Below are 18,547 nucleotides of genomic sequence, written 5' to 3'. Positions count from 1 at the left end.
GTCCCCAGGTAGTTGCAGTGACAACTTATGTGTGGCGTAGTGTGTACGCCTTGTGACACGAATGTGGTGGGTAAACACAAAACATAATTGTTCTGCAGTGCATTTTTATAACAAAGCTCTGAATAAAAATTGTTTCTAGATGTCAGTGTCGAGAAATGTCACCATTGGGATATTTAGTGCGCGCGCCTGAGCTCACATCGGCGCATCGAGCCGTAACGCACACAACAGGAACGTTGACGCGAGGGAAGCGCACATTATTCTGTTCCACGTGCTTATGCATAATGTATGTTATCGTGAAATACGCGAATCCAAACAAGATACGTCGGTCGTACTTTCATTTCAAAAAAAAAAAAAAAAAAGGAGAAGAAAAGAACTGCCGGATCCTTTTAAAGGACCTGTGAAAAAAGAAAAAAAGAAAGGTGTAAGGATACGTCGGACGTACCTTTAGCCACAACCAAAAAAAGCACCAAGTTTTTCGCTAGACTTACTCGTTAAACCGCCGTGGTTGCTCAGTGGCTATGGTGTTGGGCTGCTGAGCACGAAGTCGCAGGATCGAATCCCGGCCACGGCGGCCGCATTTCTATGAGGACGAAATGCAAAAACACCCGTGTACTTAGGTTTAGGTGCACGTTAAGGAACCCCAGGTGGTCGAAATTTCCGGAGTCCTCCACTACGGCGTGCCTCATAATCAGAAAGTGGTTTTGGCACTTAAAACCCCATAATTTAATTAATTTTTACTTGTAAGAGCACGTGCCAACGAATTACAACGTTGCGCATATCGTTAGTGATGAGGCCGTTCAGTGGCAAACACATGCTTTACGAACGCAAATACTTCGTGAATTCGGCCACTAATTTGTCCATTCCGCACTACGCCAGGCTGCATACGCGGACTGGCTCCACCGCATGAGCTGGAGTGTGACCAGCCATTTAAATGGTGTACTCCGATGTATCTTACGTTACGCCAATCGTGGAGAGCGCGCTGTGCGAGTGCAATGCGCCCAGCTATGTAAGCACGACAACCCCGCTACACTACAACGTGCAGTACCGGAAGTACGAAAAAAAAAATTAAACGAACAAACATTGGATGCATCGGAGATCGAGAGACTTTTGACTGCTTGCCAAAGGGTCGCTCGACAGAAATATTAAAAAAGAAAGAAAGAGAGCGGGGACATGTCTTTCCGCTGTGCTTTTGTGATGTTTCACAGCTGTAGACTGACAACAACCTTGATTAGCGGTCGCTACAGATCGAATAAAAGTAATACAAATAAAAAAAATAGCGATATATAAAAAAAAAGAATTTCAAGGCAAGGCCGCTATCGCGACTCCGAGTGTAGGAAACCGGAGTGTGGGGCTCTCGAACCCGCCTCCCTCTTTCAGCCAGCGCTAACTTTTGCTCTCACTCTCCAACTGCCCCGATGCACCAGCATACTCCGCTCTGTTATCCGCTGTGTTCACATGGCGGAAAAGAAACACTAGATACTTTCTCGTGCGCAACACAACTGATAGCGGGACAGCCAACTACACGGCGCTACAAACAAACGATGGCTACGGCGTTGTGTTAGACGAGAGAGCTGTTGGGGAAGGAAGTGGCAGACCTCGGGGGTGAGAACCGAATATAAAGGACAAAAAAAAAAGGAAGAGAGAGAGAGAGAGAGTGATGTTTCAGGGCATTCGCGCAAAACATTTTTGTTCTTCCAAACGATGTTGAGCAATGCGTCAGAGGTCATTCGCTCGTTGCAAGAGCACGTGGATGCGCAGTTTCCTTTAGTCTAAAGCCCTGCTGGGCGGATGCAAGGTTATATGAGTGCACTCTTCTACTTCGGCTCTTGAGGACAAGAACCTACGCCTGAGGCCTTCATTGTTTTTAAGAAGACACAGCGACCGCTAAGCGGCTTTTTTACGCATTTCAGAGACCAAGAGCCCCCCAGAGGAAAGCTGTGTACGGTACGTTTGTGTTTGGATTGTTCTGTCTCGGGTTTACATGCTACATTCAATGGCGTTCGCAACTTATGACGTATTAAATATTTACTTTGTATTCACAGTACCCTATTGCAAGGAAAATATGCATTCCAAAAAAAATTTGTTTTAATACTTTGTGCGAAGTTTTGAGTAGCCGCAAGTACTACATAGGCCGGCGCTTCGGGAGAGTGCGGGTCTGCGTTCGCATCTATGGATGCCCCAAACTCTACAACTCTCTCTGATGTGAATAGCCTACGCGAAGCGAATAGCACCCGCTCATTTCGACGACTCCAATATTTAAGCTCCCCATTGTTACTATTCGTCGCGTCCTCAATGATCCCCAATGCCATCGCCATGACACATTTGCATGATGAAAATGCGCTATTAACCCCTACTGTGACTTACACGATGAGTACTATAAGCCCCAACGCTTCCAGCACTTCTCAGGTTTAAAAATATCTCAGTGCCCTTACACTCTGTGAAGGAGGTTGGCCAGCGAAGCTGTGTATGTGGGTCCCTTTATGGCGAACTGCACTTACGCCGCGGGTCGGCCCGGCATTTCACTATCTTCGGGATCGGCCCACGTATGGGCAGTGCTTAACGCCTGCTTCCCCTCCGCCGCGGGTCGGGCTGCTATTGCACTAATTCCGAGATCGGCCCACATATGAGGAGTTTTTTGCTTACGATACGAAAATTTCCTTGGATGGTAGAGGTATACAGCTTCGCTGTAAAACTTCAAATATGTTTTGTCAGAAATAAAATAAAGCGAGCCTGACGAGTGCTGGGATGCTATGCCGGATGCCCTGAATTTGGAAAAGTTTGTCATCACAACAAAGCAGCATGCTGTCGCCCGAGAGCATACCAGCCGGGATTTCCTGCCGCACGGTATCCGGAAAGCGACGAGGGTGGAGGACGTTCCCATCAACTACGCCGCAATATTGTAACATTACCGACTGGAAAAAAGACAATATCCTCTACCACATCCAAAATTAAGCAAGGAAGAAGCCACCGCCCTCTGCAGACTACAAACGAATACTTATGTCCATGGCATTATCATGCACCAAATGCACCCCACCGAATTATCATACCTATGACGATATTGTGAGGTACCAGACACCCGCCAACACATAGTGTTGGTGTGCCCACACCGTCAAGATGATGCCCCAGAACCGCTACAAGCGATCGAAGAAACGTGGGAGGCAATGTTGAAGGCACAGAACCTGGAAGATCAGCGAAGTCTGGTGGACCGGGCCCGGGCTGCGGCATTAGCCAACGGCTTTCTGGACTAAGAGAGCCGCCCACCTAGGGCGAAGAAAGAACACTTTCTCGCTGTTTCACACAATAAACGTTCATTCCTCCTCCTCCTCCCCAGCGAGGCTCCATCGACGCCCTCAGATGAATGAGCCAATGATATCAAGACATTAAAGTCAACCCTGAGAACGGCTCCACTTACATTGCCTTATTTAGATTCACTCTTGAATTATCACCACTTGGGCGTTACCTTATGGGCGGTTGAAGAAGAACTAACATGGTCAAACCGTCGGTGCCTCCTTCAATTTTTTTTTTATCGCTCCGGCCAGTGAATTACCTGTGCAAGCCAGCTGTATTTCTTTTTTTTTTCATTCTTTAACGCATTTGATAGAAAGCAATGGATTGGCGCGAGAATTCGCCGCGTCTGCACTGTTCGCATTCGATGCTGGACAGACAGGTAATGTCCGAAAGGGGAGACACACCCGAGACGAACCCAGAAAGGCGTGACGAGCTGCTTGCGCCGAGTGTGTAGTACAAAGATAGCGGGACAGTCACGGTGTTGCGATATTATCATGTTGCGTTGATAACGATAAGCGGTGGTGGCGCGAACACTGCCCAATCTTATTTGCTTGGAATGAGGAAGCGGCGTAGGCAGGGTGCGCTCGTGTTGACATACCTGGCTGTATCTCGACATTTTGTTGTTTGCTGATTTCGGTCTTTCCGCGCTATCGTTGTTGACTGACTGCCGTCCAGCAAATTCAGATGAACGAGAAACTCAGGGCATCCTGCATAGCACTACTGAGACCCGAATTCACAATAACTTTTTAAACGCAAGAACTGTTCGGAAGAGCAAATTCCAGCCAATCCTGGTACTAGACTTGTACTCGCAGCACTGCGCGACTGAGGGAGAGAACGAAGTAGAGTATGCGCGCGTTGGCTCGGCTGTACTCCGCGCCGGCTGGTCCTTCCCTGTGGCTTCCACCTGGACCTCCTTTCACTCTGTAAATAAACATCTTTCGTAACATTTTTGGTGGAGGTACGCGACAGACGCTTTCCCGACAAGCTCAGTTACCTGGCGAAACTTGCGCAACGTAATAGAGGCTGGTTTGAAACTATGTGGAATCGTCAGCGCCACTATGACAGACGAAGACAAAGTAGGACATCTGGTTAAAGGAATCGCTGAATATGTTTATAATTTTTTTTATAGCGAAGGAAAATCTTAGTACTCTCTCTAATTTGAATAAACATGCCGGTCGTTTGAAGCGCTGAAAGTGAGAAGGATTGAACCTAAGTTCACACGCTTGGACAATGTCACCACTATTACGAGTGTGTCCGTCCCAGCTCATGACGACATCTCCTCGGTGATGCGTCAAGTGGTAAAATAAGAGCTCAAACGCCTTAAAGTTGTGGACAACAGTCATGTGTACCATCAGTATGCATTTGACGATCGCTCTCCTGTGCTGCCGGCCTCCTGGACACGTCACAGTTACCGAGAGCCTGGCAGGGCCTACGCTAATTGTCCGGAAAGCAGCAACTTGCGACTGCAACCGACAAGTCTGGGATGCCGGCAAGATGCACTACAACGATATGTTCCGCGGGCTCCGCCCTCCTACAACCCGCCTGCAAGTTTGTTTTCCCCCTTGACATCCATTTGACCGGTGTCACCCGTGACAAACCGCGACTCCCGCATTTGCTACAGCTGCGGTGTGCCTGGACACATTGCTAGGTATTGCCACCGCCGCCATCAGCGTGCTCCGCGGTGTAATGTCTATACACCCCGTGTGCCCACTGACGAGCCCTGGCCGTATCCCACTTCCTTCCAACGGCTGCAGCAGGGACGTGAAAACCGCAGTGACTCCTCTGTTTCTGAGGGCAGCCTCAAACCACTGCCGGCACGACAACGGTGCTCTCCGTCGCCTCGTCGTCGCTCGTTGCCACCACCGCAGCTGGGAAAATAGCTGGTATGACCGACGGCAGTGAGGCCGCAATATATTCATCTTCATCAAGACCCCCTTGTGCAATAACTTTTAAAAACAAAGTGTGTGTTTCAGTTGACAATGTGAGTACTTTTGGTTTAATTGATACCGGGGCTGCAGTTTATGTTATGAGCACATTAAAGAAACAATCATCTTGGACAAAAAAGTTGTTTTCTTGGGATCGGGACGCTACCTTTTCGCGGAGTTGGTGGGGAAATGTTACGCCCACTTGGGGTTTGTTCTGTTTCTCTTGTGGTAGGGGACCAAACATTTTCGAGTGAATTTACTGTGATTGTATGCGCGACGCATGGCATTGTTTTAGGAATTGATTTTTTAGTGAGTTGGGGGCATCTTCGCATTGTGGCATTGACACGATTTCTCTCTCTTCGCTGCGACGCGCGAACTTCAATTACAGATAACCCCAGTGATGCCGCGGACGTTCTCTCCGTGTCGCAACATATACGTTTGCCCCTTCAGACTGCAATGTTTGTACCTGTCAACACTTCTCGCCTTCATACGGGTTCCTGCTGTGCTTTAGCCGAGCCCGATTATAACAACGCGCTTAAGAAAAAATTTGATAGCCCATCGCTCCCTCATTGTCACCACTGATGGTTGTACTCGTTTGTGGACAGTGAACGTATCGCGAGGACTTAAGCTGGCAAGCTTTGACAAATAAGCCATTGTCAGCGTCGGAACGGTCGAAATATCAACTAGCGGAAAGAAATTCAACCCCATGTGCAGCCATGATAATTCTGCTGACTTTAAGCGCATGATTAACAAGTCGCTGTCTTCTAGTGAGTAATGTGTGCTTCAAGGAGGGCTCACTTGCTACGCCAGAGTGCTTGATTTTGCTCAAGACACACTAACGTCCCATACACCCCCGGCATCTCGTATGCAACAACGCATCTATACAGGGCAAGCGATGCCAATTCGTCAGAAGCCTTATAGCGTTTCACCTACAGAGAGAAAAGTCATCGGTGAGCAGGTCGAGGAAATGGTACGGGAAGGAGTAATTGAGGAATCTTGTAGTACACGGGCTGTTCCTGTGATCCCAGCCGAGAAAAAAGGCAACTCATGGAGGAAGGAAGGAATGAAAAAGTGGAGAAAGAAAGGCAGGGAGGTTAACCACTTTAGCTCAACCGGTCTGCTACAACTCATGGAGATTCTGTTTGGACTATCACCGCCTAAACATCGTCACAAAGAAAGGCGTGCACCTCCTACCACGAACAGACGATGCCGTCGACTGCCTTCACTGCGCATCGTATTCCCCTTCTGTCAATTTGCGGTCAGGATATTGACAAATTACAATACACCCCTCAGACAAGGAGAAGACAGCCTTTGGAATACCTGATGGTCTCTTTGAGTTCAACGTCATGCCATTTGGCTTATGCAACGCTCCAGCGACATTCGAGCGATTCAAGATGCCGTGCTCAGCGGAATAAAATGGGAAATTTGCATGTGATATTCATACGACGTCCTTATAAACGGCCGGACATTTTACGACCACAATCAGCGCCTGTCGGTCGCTCTTGACTGTATCCAGCAAGCTGGCCTTATTTTAAACTACAAAAAATATCATTTCCGTATGCGTCAAGCCCTCGTACTAGGCTTTCTGGTATATACAAAGGCGGCATATGACCAGACCGCAAAAAGATAGCAGCGGTTCGCGACTTCCAACAGCCACAAACGGTGAAAGACCTGAGAAGATTTTGGGCTTTTGCTCATATTTCCGGCTGTTTATTAAGAATTTCGCGCAGCTTGCCTCTCCCCTCACGTCTCTCCTTTACAAAGGCACCCCATACTTGTGGACTGCTGACTGCGAGTCTGCGTTTCAACAGCTGAAACTTTTGTTGAGTTCTAGACCGGTTCTGCGGCACTTTGACCCGGAGGCGTCAACTGAGTTGCATACTGACGCCAGTGGTGTGGGTGTTGGCGCTGTGCTTGTTTATGTCTGCGGTGGTCGCCAGAACGTCTTTGCCTATGCTAGTCGGACACTTACAAAAGTGGAGAGAAGCTACACCGTTACTGAACTGGAGTGTCTAGCAGTCGTCTTCGCCATTCAGAAGTTCCGTCCATGCCTTCACGGCCGCGCATTCATGATAGTGACCGGCCATCATTCGCTCTGTTGGCTCGTTGGGCTGCGCGGCCCATCTGGCCAGTAGAGCTTTTCCGACAACTACAAGAGCGGACGGTGTCACACGGATGCGGATTTTCTATCCCGTCTCCCTTCGCCGCACACTAAGGCTGACGATGATGACTTCGATGACTAACTAGTTTCAATCTCTTCCGAGTTTCTAGACCTTAGTACCTTCGAGAGCAAGCAATGTTGGGCCTCTACCTTGAAGTTCCTACGGGCAGCTGCACACGAGTCAGCAGGAACAACACCGTTTACTTTTCGTAATGGTTTCCTCTACAAAAAAATTACTCAGCTGATGGTCCTCCATTGCTACTATAGTTGTGCCGAAAACCTGAGCCTTGCTGTCTTTCATTCCATGCATGACGATATCACGTCCGGGCACCTTGACTTCGCACGCACACTACACTGACTTCGCCAGAGATTTTTCTGGCGCAAGCTCTGGAAGACAACGAAACAGTATGTCACCAGCTGTACTGTTTGCCAGCTCAACCAGCACGCTATTTTCAAACAGTTAGGCCACCGACATTGTTCTTTGAAAAAAATTGGCATCGACTTGCTCGGCCCGCTTCCAAAGACGTCAGCTGGCTACCGCTGGATTATAGTATGCGTCGATTATCTTACTCGCTACATGGAAACAGCGACGCTTCCATCTATCACTGCAGCAGATGTCTCTTCCTTTTTGTTGCATCACGTCACACTACATCATGGCGCTCCACGGGTTGTCATCAATGACCGTGGACGGCAATTTACCGCGCACATCGTCGAAGGATTTTTGCGGATTTGTGGTTCTGCATATCGTCATTCCACTCTTTACCACCCGCAAACAAATGTTTTCACGGAGCGGACGAATCAAACCCTTGCCAACATGCTATCAATGTATGTCGCCGTGACCACAAAAATTGGGACGCTGTCTTACTTTTTGTAACGTACGCGTACAATAGTGCCAAGTGTGAAGTCACAGGATATCTGCCATTCTTTTACAGCGAAGCTGTTAGCCTCTAGTTGGTCGGGAGTTTTCGTGTGGCTCAGCAAAAAAGAAAAAAAAGAAAAGAAAAGAAAGAAGAATGACCAAGAAAGTGCATACCTCCTTTGGAATCAGGCATAGAACACACAGCTAAGTACTCATTTCAATAAATAAAAGCACGAAACAAGCGTCAAAACCGCATGATCTCATGGTTGAGGAGACTTCACTAGACAGATCATTAATAAAAATAAGAAATAGCAGTAGTCCCATGATCGAGCCCTGTGGTACTCCAGACGTGACAGAACAAACGGGCGAATTAGTCATTAACAGAGACAAATCGGGTTCGAGAGGACAAAAAAAAAAAGAATATTTCGCTCCATTTTAGCACATTTAGCGAGACTGTTTAGAAAGCTTTGCGGAAGTCAAGATAAATGCAGTCTGTAAAAGAATCGCGGTCAATGGCAGAAAACTGGTCATCAGTAAAAAGCAGAAGCTGTGTTTCACATGAGAAGTATTTTCTGCAGCCATGCTGAAACGTGGCAAAGAAGTTATTGTCCTCAAGAAATCAGACTCAGTAAATTTGCCAGTCTGTGTGGGGTCTAATAGCAAGATACTCGAATGCAGCAGTCCTGAGGCAAGGGCGGATCACCCACCTACAATTTCTTCAGAAAGAGCGACAGGGACGAACCGAATCTTCAATGCCTCAGACCGTCCATCGGCAGCGGTGCAACAACCAAGCAGAGAAGATAGATTTCGCTGAGTAGGTACACCAACAGCCTGGCCGTTTCTGCCCGTAACTGCCCGTCCAAGTAATTTGCGGCAGGAAAAAAAAAGGAAGGAAGGAAAGATAGTAATAACAAATGCAGAAATAAAAAAAGAAATGCTCTAGCAGCTGGCAAGGAGGCAGGAAAGAGAGAGAAAGAAAAGCAACAGAAAAGCTTCCCGTGCAGAGTGGCCGCAGAGGCGACGAAATGGCAAAATGTGGCCCCACTCGGTGACCGAGTTGCGAGTCCCGCAACAAAGCAGCAAGGTCCATGGCAGAATGGCTGACTTCGCCCCCCAGAGTAGGGTGAACGCCTGCTGTGCAACAAGCTGAAAGCCACCGTCCAGGGTGGGTTGACGGGCCCTTGTTGGTCTTGCGCGCCGGGAATCCCAAGAGCAGCGGAAGCGCATTGACAGAGGAAGCTGTGTCGGGAAAGAGTGTGGAGAGGGCGCTTTCGTGGCGCCGCAGCCATCACACCCCGTTCCCTCCTTTACCCTTTCTTCGAACCGGGGAGACTGCCTCTCCAGCGCTTCGTTCACCCCCGATGCGTTTTTCTCTGGCGGTTGACGAGCTTGCGACTGTCTGCATTTCAACTCGGCCGTGGAGATTGCCGCCCGCCGTCCTCTTGCAGTGCCTCCGACCTTTGTCAACAACTGACCACCCCAGGGCGCAGAGCGCGGATTCACTCAAGGTGAGCCGAGTCCCTTATCAGCCTCTTGTGCGATTCCCTTATTTGTGCTTGTAGCTACATCTGTGCGGAACGCTCCGTCGTTGCGCGGTTTCTTTGTTGCCTGTCCTTGTTTGCGTAACTGAGATGACTTATAAACCCGGTCAGTCAAAGACTCGTCCTGTCCCCTTTGGCCTAAATCCGCCGTCATTACAACCCGCTGCCAACCGCGGGTTAGGGGTCACAGCTCGGACTGTTAGGGCAGCTGCAGAAGGGCTCGCGAGTGACTGCCGCTCCACGGGCACGGTGCGTGCTGGAAAAGGAATTTGAGTGAGCACCTGTGTAGTTCATAGTTGTTGAAAATCGAGTTTGCGCAGTGCGAACACAGACACCAACAGTTAGGAAAGCAAACGAGGGACAGCGGTGCCAGAAGGCTTAATAACGCCCAGCCGGAGACGCCAGCTAATGCTGTACGCCCAGATTAGTGTATACTGGGGTACATTGACTGTCGCTGCCCATCTCGTAAGATTCTGACATACATCACTACTTCTCCAACGTATATTTGTTGTAAATTGTGCCCATCGTTTCATTTTTCATCCTATCCATCTGGAGTAGCAAGTTAGGCACGTCACCAGGCAAATCCCTCCAGGATTCATTAAATCTCTCTCTGTGTATTTCGATCAATCCTCATCTATACTTGGTGATTTCTCAGACATTACCAATTCGTTTCGGTGCTGCTGTTAAGCCGTTCGTGAGCACGATGACATTCCGAAGCTTTTCCTCTTTCTATTCCCCTTTCCCCCATCCCCAGTGTAGGGTAGCAAACCGGATGCTGTTCTGGTTGACCTCCCTGCCTTTCATACCCTTGTTTTCTCTCTCTCTCTTACCGGTTGCTGAAAAACGGCTCGAAGAGGCTACTGCGTTGATTCAAGCTGATTCAGGATGCTGATGTATGGACACCAGACGCCCATGTAATAAGGCTGGCAAACTGCATCGCAGAGTTGTGCAGCAGTGGTTGCCAGCCCACTGCGGAATACAAGGCAACAATGTCCAGGCTGACCATGATGCCGAAGCTGGACACGACACTTCGAGAGAAATAGTCCAGATACCTCTCTCGAGAGAAGACGCGGCGACACTGGTATCAGCACACGCTTGGCGTCTCCTGCGATCCCTCTGGGCAGGTGCAAGCCACCAGTACGGACCCCTATACAAAACAGATCGGTTGTGTGTCTTTTACATGCCTCGAGGCCTCAATATACGGGACCAATCATGCCTACACCGCATCAGACTCGGCGTCGCTTACACGAACTCCTTCAAGGGCAAGATGCAACTGACGAACTCCCCAATGTTCTTTGAATGCAACGCCCCTTATGACCTGGAACACGTTCTGTGACACTGCTGCCGCTATGCGTCAATGTATGTGGTGTTAAGTATTTATCACTGTATATATCATAATCATCCCCGAGCTCCTGGAGTAGGATGTCAAGCGAACAGCCAGGCTAACATATCTAGCATATCATTGAAGATTGTGTTTCTCTCAGGATGAAATTTATCTTTCAATCGAAATAAATTATTAAATTACAAAAGCGCTGGCAATCTGTCTAATTCAAAAGTAGTGCCATGTCTTCCATGCTAAGCGTGCTTGATATGTGTCGAAGCTTCCTTTAAAGACAGAAAAGGAATTAATAGTTGCAGCATAGCTATACTAGTAGTTCATTACTCAAAATCACCTTATTTAAATTACGGCAGCTTTTATAAACATGGTCCCTCACCAGATTTTAGATTGCTTGAGCTCTTGGAATGAATGATTACAGCATGCTAAAAAGAGATAAAATTTCGCCGTGGCGGAAGGGCAGTAAACTAACTTTGCAGGTAGAGTACCAGGATGTGTGGGCTTTATGGTTGCATTACTCTTAGATATCACGGCGCACACACAGACACCGTTAACACAATTCTTCCCTACCCTTCGTTGCAGATGACTAAGACGGTCTTTCTTTTTTCTTCGTTAGGTCATATTTTTTTCATTTGTCCGTGGTATATAGCGTAACTATAGTCCTTGAGCTGAATTAATCGATGCGGCGGACATAACCCGTACCAGAAATCAAAATGCTTATTTGAATAATTATTAAAAAGCGCTAATAACCTTCTTAATTCATTAGATTACGACACACATTGTACTTTACGAATTGCAGCCGATTATCGAGTTTGCAAGGCATAATAATTCTAAAGATTGCAAGGGTTTTGATATGTATTCTCGTGAAAGTTGCGGTAAAAATGCACTGCTGTTACGCTTACTTTTTTTATAGCGAAGCTGTATGCGGCTAGGGTTTCATGTATTTTTAGTGTCCGTGCGTCAACAATAAAGATGGTGAGCATAGGCCGATCCCAGAGATAGTGAAATAATAATAATAATAATAATAATAATAATAATAATAATAATAATAATAATAATAATAATAATAATAATAATAGTAATAATAATTATTATTAAAATGGCTTACCGAGTATGTGCTAGGAGCTTGCTTTGAAGTGCCACACCAATTCAAATCACTCAGCTAATCAACAACGGTCGTGTATAGATTTAACTTTGGCCAAGCTTCTGTCTAAGGTTGTAAGCGAAAAAATCAGTGCATATCACAGTAATCACAAAGCTATCGTCACTAGCATTATCAAATGATGAAAATAAATACATGAACCCTATGTCTAAATCAATGTGATGTGCTACAGCTTCGCTGGTCATTCACCTTCACCTAGTGGAATAACGACTTAATTTTTTTTTGTTACGTAAATCAGAAAGGCGCATACTTCATCAAAGTACAAGGGCCATATCATCCAGTTCACTGGCACTTTCATTCGCCGCACATGTAACCTTCGTAAATATATCCACAAATATATCTACGGATTGGCGACCGACCCAACAGCAGCCCGGCAGTCACGCCAAGCCCGCGAAAGTAGGCAAAAACAGCTTCGCCTTAAAAAAACAAAAACAGTAAAGATAGAAATGGAAAGAAACTGAACAGAGGCGCTAACAAAAGAAAAGAAGGACGGAGCCGTGCAAGGTCAGTTCATTGGCATGCGCCACACGTAATCAGCTGGTTGTGTGACAGTTCGATTCGTCTATAGTCTCTAGCGTGGCAGCACATGAGAAAGCCCGCGTAATACACTGTATACGATGAAGCGGTATGAGCCTTGGAATAGAAGATGAAGAAGCGCAGGAGTCTGGGTTCAGGAGAAGAGATGAAGAAAGTGAGAATAAATGGTAGACAAGATGGACGCCAGTTCCATAGCAATACTTTCCGTCTATTGTGTCCTTTAACTAAGAACGCTACATTATTTTGGCGCAGCCGACAGCGGACTCCAACATGTGGGGGACATTTTTCCTTGAGGAGACCTCCGCAGAGAAGATCATCTTTTCGAAATACCAAACTGAAGATGAACCAGCGGTGGAACTACCTCACGAACTCAACTCGGCAGAACTCGGGAACCTGGTTTTAAGAAGGCTTCCATGGGAACTCATGAACTACGTCGGAAGGGTGCTGTGAAAGTGAACTTGCGTCTGGCGATCTTCGACGAATTAGTTCTTCAACCGATGCGTCGAAAGGACTCAGGATCACAGTCGTCGACGGAAGAGGTGAGCCTCGTTTTGAAAGCTCTTCGGCTACAAGAAGAACAGATTTCGCAACAAAACTAGCTAGTGACATCGCTTATAAGCTCTTTAAACGCTGAGAAGCCTGTGACTAAATTTGTAGAACCCGATGCGTTCGACGGCATGTCTTCAAGTCCAGAAGGTTAGCTCGAATTCTATGAATATGCCACTGGGAAGAACAACTGGCACTCTAATGAGGACAAGATTACTAACATGCGTAGTTACTTAAGCGGTGTTGCACGGAAGTGGTATGATTTGCACATTATTGAAGAGGCTGGCAACTCTTGGAATCAGTGGAAAGAAAAATTCTTGACGACATTCCGAAGCAACCCAGTGCAAAGGTGGGACGCCAAGCTTAATTTTAAATTCAAGCAAAGCTCCCTCGTCGAGTATTTCTTTGACAAACGCCGCCTTTTAAAGCTGGCCGAGCCTATGCTTGCTCCTTATGCCGTAGTAGCACTAATAATGCACGGACTAAACGCGCAAGTCCTGAAGCAAGTGCAAATACGGTCACCTAAAACTATGGACGAGCTCCTGGAGTCCCTTCACGACAGACCATTCACTTCAGTAGAAAATATAAGCGCTAGCTCAAGCAGTCACTTCACACGGTCCGGCACGGATTGGTCAACCCGTAATCAGCGAGAACCGCGCCGCCGGCTAGCAGGCGGCACAGAGAACTTGGGCACAGAGGTCGGGTGAATAACGTCGACAGCGACCCTGTCCCCCTACTTACGGACGCTGAAGAGGCTCCGACGACAAAAAAACTGATAAACAAAGGTGATCAGTCCGACACGATGACCACAACTTAGACAGTTTATTTAACTTGCTCTAGCCTACTTCACATCCGTGTCAAAGTGGGAAACAGACATATGATGGCTTTGGTTGACAGCGGTGCTTCTGTGTCTATAATAAATGCCAAGCTGGTAAATGCAAGTCACCTGCATAGTGGAAGATTACTACGGGTGCAAGGCTACGATGGAAAAGTGACAATGCATAATCAACGGACCTCAGTAAACATTGAATTTCAAGGTCATGAAATAGTGAAGTACTGGTGATTGAGGGGGTGACGTATGACTTTCTGCTATCCAGACCAGATATAATGAAACTAAAAATCAACGTATACTGGGACGATGCGGTTTTAGTGGAAGGACTATCAAGGCAAGAGACACACCCGGATAGAAAAGATAACCTGCGAGTTGTCAAGTGCGCGGAGGATATTGCAACGACCTATCCTGAGCTGGTATGCATAGGAAGCTATCCACCAGCGATGACGTCACACAAGGTGCCTTTCGAACTAACCGACAAGACTGTCATCCGAAAATCACCTTATAACATGTCAAGAGAGCGCAAGATATGGTTGAAGAAGGAATTGCAGGAGATGCTAGACGCCAATATAATCCGGCCTTCCGTGTCACCCTTCGCCTCTCCCATAACTATAGCGCCGAAAGAAGATGGAACTTTCAGACTGTGCACAGATTACAGGGTTCTCAACCGACAGACAGAACTTATACCATTTCCCATGCCGAAGATAGACACGATTATAGATGAGACAGTTGGTTGCCGATGTTTTTCACGCATTGACTTGTGCAAAGGTTTCTGGCAGATCCCGCTAACCGAAGAAACAAAAATGTACACTACTTTTACCGCGCCCTTCGACCTGTACGAGTATAACCGGCTTCCTTTCGGCTGGAAAAACTCACCAGCATGGTTCCAGAAGATTATGAACGAAGTCCTGAAGCCTTTCCTAGGTGTCTTTTGTAACGTGTACATAGACGATATTATCGTCTTCTCCAAAACAGAGGCGGAGCATCAGGAACACCTGTCCCAGGTATTAAATGCCTTGAGCTTGGCACACCTCAAGGTTAATTTTAAGAAAAGTGCGTTCTTTCAAAGAAAAGTTGTGTTTCTTGGAAGAGTCCTTGATGGCACTACCAAAAGCACGAAACAAGAGTCCGTCGAGAGGATATTCCAACTGGTAAAACCATATGACGTACACTCATTGCGTGTGTTTTTGGGATTAGCAGGACATTTCAAACCCTTCATAAAAGACTTTGCCATCAAAACAAGATGCCTCACGCGCCTAACGCAGAAAGAAGTTCCATTTGAGTGGGATGAGGAATGTGAGAGAGTCTACCGTGATCTGGTGCACAGAATCTCTGCTGACACTATTCTACGCATATCAGATTTCACTTTACCCTTTGAACTGAATACCGACGCCTCACACTATGGGATAGGTGCAGTCTTGTACCAGAAATGTCCAGAAGCATCCGGCCGAGAAAAGCGACAAGTAGTCGGTTACTACAACTACACCCTCAAGCCACCTGAAGTCAACTACACCACTACTGAAAAGGAAGCTCTTGCAGTCCTTAAAGCAATTCAGCACTTCCGTACGTACCTAGAAGGTGCGAAGTTTACTTTGTTCACCGATCACCAGGCCCTCACTCATCTCTTGAATATGACCCAACCTAAGGGACGTATCGCCAGATGGGTGAACCATTTGCAGCAGTTCGATTTCACCATCTCCCACAGACCTGGACCCCTTTTGACTGATGCAGATGCATTGTCTAGACTGATGATACAGGCCAACAACGAACAATCGGAAGAAATCAACGAAATTAAATTGTGGGAAGGCACTGAACAATTGATTTTTATGGAAGGTCGCTATCAAGTCCCGCCAACGCTGGTTTCCAGGGTGCTTTATTTGTACCACGATAGCCCAGAATCTGGAGGACACGACGGATTTTGGCGCACCTACAACAAGCTAGTCAAGAGATTTACGTGGCCTCACATGAAAGAAGACGTCAATCGATACGTTCGTTCATGCCACATTTGTCAAGTCAACAAAGTGAAATATAAGCAGCCTACGGACGCCATGATAATACCTTGCCACTCGAACGTGCCTTTTGAAGTTATACACCTGGATTTCGCCGAGCTAAATAAGAAACGAGGAGTCCGAAAAACGCAAGCTTTTCTTCTGGCCATAGACGAATGCACCAGGATGGTCGCGGCACGGGCAGGAAAAGAAGACGCGAATAGTGTCATCGCCCTTCTCAAACGGGATATGTTTAGGACAACCAGGACGATTGTATGTGACAACGGTCCAGCGTTCAAGAGTGAACAGCTAGTAAGGTGGGCTCGAGACCACGATATATCAATCCAATTCTGTGCGCCATACCATCCCGCAGCGAATGGGCTTGCAGAGCGTGCTATGCGAGATGTGAAACAATACATCAGGATGTACGATAGTTTCCCTGGTGGTTGGAAATGCTCTTTAGAAGCAGCTGTAAGACATCACAATCGCTCCTACACCAGTGGCTTGGGATGCAGCCCGCAGTTCGCTTCTTCAGGAGAAATCCCTATTCTTCAGGCGGACCGTGAACTGGGGCTGTTAGAAAATCTCAAGATCGTCGAGGAGAGGAAACAGAAATCGCAGGAAGAGAGGTACCGTAAACGAATGAAAAAAATTGGCGTCCATCTTGTCTACCATTTCATTCTCACTTTCTTCTTCTCTTCTCCTGAACCCAGACTCCTGCGCTTCTTCATCTTCTATTCCAAGGCTCATACCGGTTCACCCTTCCAGGTTTCTTTTGCTAACCCCTCCTGGGGTAATACTTGAAAAAATTTCCAATCGAAGCACATTAAACTGAGCCACGTTCGCCAATGTACCACACAGTCTTCAATACTCCTTTCTGAGTGGCTCTCTTTGTCACAGAGTAAGGACCATAAAATGAAATAGTTAGGAAAGGAGTAAGAGAATTCAGTGCCAAATTTTATGGTCCTTACTCTGTGACAGAGACAGCCACTCAGAAAGGAATATTGAAGACTGTGTGGTACATTGGCGAACGTGGCTCAGTTAAATGTGCTTCGATTGGAAACGTTTTCAAGTATTACCCCAGGAGGGGTTAGCAAAAGAAACCTGGAAGGGTGAAGCGGTATGAGCCTTGGAATAGAAGATGAAGAAGCGCAGGAGTCTGGGTTCAGGAGAAGAGAAGAAGGAAGTGAGAATAAATGGTAGACAAGATGGACGCCAGTTCCAAAGCAATGCTTTCCGTCTATTGTGTCCTTTAACTAGGAACGCTACATACGAGTCCACGCCATTGCCCGCTGCGGCGAAGCAGAGACAAAGATAACGCATCCCCAAAGAATGTGACGCACAGGAAACAAAGAAGTAGAAAAAAAAAGAAGACATACCACCGCATGTTTTCGAACGCACAACGTCCGCGTGTTGCCGGCGAGCACAACGACTGGCAGACTGCCACTTGCATGGCCAGAGAAAAACAAGGCAAGAGACCAAAAAGCATCGTTTGTTCCTTACATCTGTCGACGGACAATCGCAATACAGAAGACAATCGCGCAGCTAGTGGCGAACGGACTATTACGGTTATTAAAGGTCTCACGACATTAGATATCAAAGATAAAGCTTGAAGAAATGAGCGCTAACAAAGACGTGGACTAAAGGAGGAACATGTACGACGGACAAGGCGCTTGTCCGTCGTACATGTTCCTCCTTTAGTCCGCCTCGTCGTTAGCACTCATTACTTCAAGTATGCAAAACCAACTCGCCCACATCAAGCTTCTGCTGATAAAAGATAAGAAAAGAAAAGCCGTCGTCGTTATGATGTTGTGCTTGGCGAAGTGAGAAACCGTATAGAGGGTAAAGCGGGTGAAGAGGCTCGCAGAATAATGTACCAATGGATACCTGGCCCTGCAATATCCCCGCGAATGTCGCAGCAGACGAGGTAGATAGACAAGCGCACGTTAACAACGTTACACCTGGTCTCCCTCTAGCACGAGGTGAATTGCGATACACACTAAGACAGATCACGGCCCATGGTGGTTGCAGGGCGACATGGTTTGATCAAAATTCGAAATAGTCAGATTTATTTCTCCGTGACCTTTGGCTTCAGTTTGAAATCACGTCTACCCTGTATACAGCGACAGCCTTTGAAACGCTTGTTCATCACCTGTGACACGGTACGGCGTATACAAAAAACTTTCTACAAAACATTTCTGCAGATAGTTGTCCGGAATGTACATGTGGCCACACGGATGATGATGTACAGCATCTTCTGTTAGAATGTCCGCGACACGACGCGCAGAGACAACGCTAAGCAGGTGATTTAACGACATTGGACGGCAGGTCCTTCAGCCTTAGGAAAGTCTTAGGTCCTCGCCCAACAAATT

At 47.1% G+C, this 18,547-nt stretch overlaps 1 protein-coding gene across 1 annotated transcript in view; it reads left to right on the top strand.

Moving 5' to 3' along the window:
• Positions 1 to 1,370: 1,370 nt before the first annotated feature.
• The window catches only part of LOC126536305 (alpha-tocopherol transfer protein-like), a 40,168-nt gene continuing 22,991 nt past the window's right edge, over positions 1,371 to 18,547 (top strand). The window contains exon 1 of the mRNA XM_055073916.2: positions 1,371 to 1,944. The gene's annotated coding sequence lies outside the window, so the exon portion shown is untranslated. The remainder of the gene's footprint in view (positions 1,945 to 18,547) is intronic.

This window comes from Dermacentor andersoni, chromosome 4 (assembly GCF_023375885.2).
Source record: "Dermacentor andersoni chromosome 4, qqDerAnde1_hic_scaffold, whole genome shotgun sequence".
Taxonomy (NCBI): domain Eukaryota; kingdom Metazoa; phylum Arthropoda; class Arachnida; order Ixodida; family Ixodidae; genus Dermacentor; species Dermacentor andersoni.
The sequence above is the reverse complement of the archived record's forward strand: the minus strand, read 5'-3'. Positions and strand labels throughout refer to the sequence as shown.